At 39.4% G+C, this 5970-nt stretch overlaps 1 pseudogene; it reads right to left on the bottom strand.

Moving 5' to 3' along the window:
* Positions 1-377: 377 nt before the first annotated feature.
* Positions 378-1304, bottom strand: LOC147346446 (olfactory receptor 4C11-like; annotated as a pseudogene).
* Positions 1305-5970: the final 4666 nt, after the last annotated feature.

Here is a 5970-nt window from a genome sequence, read left to right as displayed (position 1 = left end):
GTAAATTAGATGATTTTATGATAGAATTATTTTTTTATATATATAATATATGGCCCTTCTCATGTATTACATGTAGATACAGAACTTTGCATAGACCTGGAAATTTATTTAAAAATGAGAAAAAGAAAACTCATGCTATTTTACTGAGTTTATTTCAACATAAACTTTGACAAGAGAACAAAGTTAAAATTGGTAAATTTGTTCCATGTAAGAATGAGAAGCCTTAACATTCATCTTACCTGTGAACTAGAAAGAAGTAGCAACTCATATCCTTTTATGAGAGAATATATCATTCCCACAATAAACACATACTATAATATATCTGTACAGACTCAGTCAAACCATGATTCAATAAGTAATCAAGCAAGGCCCTTGATTCATCTTTTGGTTTCTGAGGTAATTCTGACATGCCATAACTTTCTCATGGCATGTTTCACTTCTGCATTCCTCAGTGTGTAGATGAGTGGATTGAGGAAGAGTGTTCCAATAGTATAAAATACCATCACCATTTTGTCCATGGGAAAAGTGGTTGCAGGGTGGGAATACATAAATATACATGGCCCGAAAAATAAGATAACTACAATGACATGGGAAGTGCAAGTGGAGAGAGCTTTTTTCCTCCCTTCTGCGCTGTGGTTTCTTAGTGAATGCAGGATAACAATATATGAGATTATCAGAATTATAAAACTGCTTGTGCAAATGAACCCACTATTAAACACCACAGTAGGTTCATCATATGAATATCCATGCAGGCAAGTTGAAACTGCATATCACAGAAATAGTGATCAACAAAATTGGATTCGCAGAAGGGCAATCTCAAGGCCAGGATAATCTGAGCCATAGAATGTATAAAAGATCCTATTCCGCGAGAACAATCAAGATGATGCAGGCTTTCCAGCTTATGATGGTTGGATAATGCAAAGGCTTGCAAGTGGCTGCATAGTGATCCATGGCCATGAGGACCAGGACAAAGATCTCCATGGAGCCAAAAAATGCAGTGCAAAGACCTGAGTCAGGCACTCACTGTATGATATGATTTTCTTTGCAGACAGATAATCTATAATTAATCTAGGAGCCATGGAATTTGAAAAGCAGGTATCAACCAAGGACAAATAAAATAGGAAGACATACATGGGGCTCCAAAGTGTCCGGCCAAACTTGATGGTCACAATAATAAGCAAATTCCACACCACAGTTCCAAAATAGAAAATGAGGAAGATTACAAACACCATTTTCTGTCTTTCAGTATCCTCTGTCAATCCTAACAGTATGAACTCAGTTACACTGTTATTTTGCAGCATCATTTCACTTGATGAGAGGAAAGCACTGGTTAGAAAAAAAATCTGCAAAGGAGAAAAGGAAAGGTACTAATGAATACAAGGGTTGGAGCCCAAATAATTGTGGGACTGCCACTATTCATTGGGCACTCATTTATCTGCTATGTATTACTTTTACCTGAATGAAAAGAAATGCATAATACTTAATCTATTCCCTAGATTGCATATGAAAATAATAATACAAGAAACAGGAAAACAATGAAAAATAAATTATTCTTCAGACATCATAAGTACACACACAAGCTAGAAGGTGAGACAGAGAGAAAGAAACAATAAACATAAAATTTTAATAATGAATACACAGTAATTTGGTCCAGGCCATCATGTCACTTATTTTAATAGATTGCTTTTGACTAAGTTTACTTTTTATTCTATTTCTCAAACACTTTGAGTTGTTTACAGTTTTAAAGTCAACTCCTATTATTAACATGCAAAATATTTAATTTATAATATGCTGTCAACTTCATTATTTTTCTGAGTCTTTCAATATGCTTTCTTAAGACACAAAGTTTCAGTGAGTCTAAAATGAAGGGAAAAGGTAAGTAGAACATTTGCCATAAATCAGCACTATTTCAAATTTCAGGTTAAAATCAAGGAATTAGATTCACCAGGAATTTAGAAAAAGAAACTCAAGAAGCTGCAAGTCGTACCTGAAACACTTCATTAACATTTTTGTGATACATGTCTTGAAAGTTCCGTGCTCTCATCTTATGTAAGAGAATATGGAAATTAAAAGGCAATTATTATTTATCAGATCAGATCAGTTGCTCAGTCATGTCCAACTCTTTGCAACCCCATGAATCACAGTACGCCAGGCCTCCCTGTCCATCACCAACTCCTGGAGTTCACTCAGACTCATGTCCATAGAGTCAGTGATGCCATCCAGCCATCTCATCCTCTGTCGTCCCCTTCTCCTCTTGCCCCCAATCGCTCCCAGCATCAGAGTCTTTTCCAATGAGTCAACCCTTCACATGAGGTGGCTAAAGTACTGGAGTTTCAGCTTTAGCATCATTCCTTTCAAAGAAATCCCATGGCTGATCTCCTTCAGAATGGATTGGTTGGATCTCCTTGAAGTCCAAGGGACTCTCAAGAGTCTTCTCCAACACCACACTTCAAAAGCATCAATTCTTCAGCGCTCAGCTTTCTTCACAGTCCAACTCTCACATCCATACATGACCACAGGAAAAACCATAGCCTTGACTAGACGAACCTTTGTTGGCAAAGTAATGTCTCTGCTTTTGAATATGCTGTCTAGGTTGGTCATAACTTTCCTTCCAAGGAGTAAGCGTCTTTTAATTTCATGGCTGCAGTCACCATCTGCAGTGATTTTGGAGCCCAGAAAAATAAAATCTGAAACTGTTTCCACTGTTTCCCCATCTATTTCCCAGGAAGTGATAGGACCAGATGTCTTGATCTTCGTTTTCTGAATGTTGAGCTTTAAGCCAACTTTTTCACTCTCCATATCTAGCTAAATGCCAAACACTAGACAAATTGGTTTAAGTCCCCTATATTAGGGCTTCCTGGGTAGCTCAATGGTAAAAAAAAAATCTGCATGCTAATGCAAGAGATGCAGGATAAGTGGGTTTAATTCCTGTGTTGGGATGATCCCTTGGAGAAGACAATGCCAAACCACTCCAGTATTCTTGCCTGGAAAATCCCATGGACAGAGGAACCTGGTGAGTTACCTTCATGGGTCAGAGAGTAAGACACAAGTAAGTGAAAGAGCATGCATTCACACTTTATTCTATTTGCTGCTGCTGCTGCTAAGTTGCTTCAGTCGTGTCCGACTCTGTACGACCCCAGAGACAGCAGCCCACGAGGCTCCCCCGTCCCTGGGATTCTCCAGGCAAGAACACTGGAGTGGGTTGCCATTTCCTTCTCCAATGCATGAAAGTGAAAAGTGAAAGGGAAGTCACTCAGTCATGTCCAACTCCTCACGACCCCATGGACTGCAGCCTACCAGGCTCCTCCGTCCATGGGATTCTCCAGGCAGGAGTACTGGAGTGGGGTGCCATTGCCTTCTCCACAATAGCAAATTACAAAATGCCAAACTGGAAAAGTATGTTTGCTACTTATATGCGAGACAAAATCATAATTTTCAAATATAAATGGATTTCATTTTTTAGGCTTCAGTTCAGTTCAGTTCAGTCGCTCAGTCGTGTCCGACTCTGCGGCCCCATGAATCACAGCACGCCAGGCCTCCCTATCCATCACCAACTCCCGGAGTTCACTCACACTCATGTCCGTCGAGTCGGTGATGCCATCCAGTCATCTCATCCTCTGTCGTCCCCTTCTCCTCCTGTCCCGAATCCCTCCCAGCATCAGAGTCTTTTCCAATGAGTCAGCTCTTCGCATGAGGTGGCTAAAGTACTGGAGTTTCAGCTTTAACATCATTTCTTCCAAAGAACACTCAGGGCTGATCTCCTTTAGAATGGACTGGTTGGATCTCCTTGCAGTCCAAGGGACTCTCAAGAGTCTTCTCCAACACCACACTTCAAAAGCATCAATTCTTTGGCGCTTAGCTTTCTTCACAGTCCAACTCTCACATCCATACATGACCAGAGGAAAAACCATAGCCTTGACTAGACAGACCTTTGCTGGCAAAGTAATGTCTCTGCTTTTCAATATGCTATTTAGGTTGGTCATAACTTTTCTTCCAAGAAATAAGCATCTTTTAATTTCATGGCTGCAGTCACTATCTGCAGTGATTTTGGAGCCCCCCAAAATAAAGTCTGGCACTGTTCCCACTGTTTCCCCATCTATTTCCCATGAAGTGATGAAACCAGATCTTTGTTTTCTGAATGTTGAGCTTTAAGTCAACTTTTTCATTCTCTCTTTTACTTTCATCAAGAGGCTTTTTAGTTCCTCTTCACTTTCCGCCACAAGTGTGGTATCATCTGCATATCTGAGGTTATTGATATTTCTGCCGGCAATCTTGATTCCAGCTTGTGCTTCTTCCAGCCCAGTGTTTATGTGGCAAAATAAATAGTAGGCAAAATAACCCATTTAATAAAAGACTTTTCTCCTTATTAAATATAATTAGGGGCTTCCCTGGTGGCTCAGATGTTAAAATATCTGACCGCAATGCAGGAGACCAGGGTTCATTCTGTGGGTGAGGAAGATCCCCTGGAGAAGGGAATACTAACTCTAGTATTCTTGCCTGGGAAATCCCACGGACAGAGGAGTCTGATGGGCCACAGTCCACGGGGTCACAAAAATCAGATAATTAACCACATGAAAATGTTCTAAATTGTATTCACTAGTTAATACATTCAAATTTAATGTCCATTTGGATGATATTTTCACCTATCATTTTTACAAAGTATTCTTTGTGGTGCAAGTCTGTTCACAGAGTGCTGACGAGTTGTGGGTGTTTTTTAGCCTCACTTTTGTAGGAGTGTAATTGGGCACAATCTCTTAAGAGGCTATTTTCACCATCCATAATATTACAGCTGCACATAGACATGTATCTGGTAATTTCATTCCCTACAGATACTCTCACTCACAAGGACAATAACTACCACTGCAACACTTTCTATGGTAGCAAAAGATAAAAAAGGACTTAAAACACATCTGAAAGGAGTTTAATGAATAAGAATGGTACTTACAGTAATACCATTAATTGATAGAGTCATTCATAAAAACAAAGCAGATACATAAGCAATGCAATCTAAAGTCTATTTCAAAGTGAAAAGTAAGAGGATAGAATTGTATGCTCGAAAGATGAGTCAATTAAATCAGAGAACATATATTACATCAGATCAGATTAGATCAGATCAATCGCTCAGTCATGTCCGACTCTTTGTGACCCTATGAACTGCAGCATGCCAGGCCTCCCTGTCCATCGCCAACTCTCGGAATTCTCTCACACTCATGTCCATCGAGTTGGTGATGACATCCAGCCATCTCTTTCTCTGTTGTCCCCTTCTCCTCTTGCCCTCAATCCCTCCCAGCATCAGAGTCTTTTCCAATGAGTCAGCTCTTCGCATGAGGTGGCCAAAGTACTAGAGTTCCAGCTTTAGCATCATTCCTTCCAAAGAAATCCCAGGGCTGATCTCCTTCTGAATGGACTGGTTGGATCTCCTTGCAGTCCAAGGGACTCTCAAGAGTCTTCTCCAACGCCACACTTTAAAAGCATCAATTCTTCGGCACTCAGCTTTCTTCACAGTCCAACTCTCACATCCATACATGACCAGAGGAAAAACCATAGCCTTGACTAGACAGACCTTTGTTGGCAAAGTAATGTCTCTGCTTTTGAATATACTATCTAGGTTGGTCATAACTTTCCTTCCAAGGAGTAAGCATCTTTTAATTACATACATATGACTATATATTAAAATGTATATTTAGAAGAATGTCAGCAAGAGCATATATTTATATTCTCTGTGTGAGAAAACATTTGCTGGCATCAGCTACATGAGCCACGCCTAATTTTTAAGATATACTCTTTGATAATTTTGAAATACATAATTATCATGTGTTGTATTAAAAATATTTATTTTAACTAGTTTCATTCTGGAAAGCATGGAACTGCAATGATCATGGTTAAACATCATTTCTTATTTTGATGGTGAAAAATTTTTATTCTACAAGTCTCTACTGAATGCCCAAGACTCTGAATCTTCTCAAAAAG

Source organism: Bos grunniens, chromosome 23 (genome assembly GCF_055505025.1).
Source record: "Bos grunniens cultivar Pamir isolate PY7600 chromosome 23, Bosgru_T2T1.0, whole genome shotgun sequence".
Taxonomy (NCBI): domain Eukaryota; kingdom Metazoa; phylum Chordata; class Mammalia; order Artiodactyla; family Bovidae; genus Bos; species Bos grunniens.
Note: the sequence above shows the minus strand (reverse complement) of the source record. Positions and strands in the feature narration are given on the sequence as shown.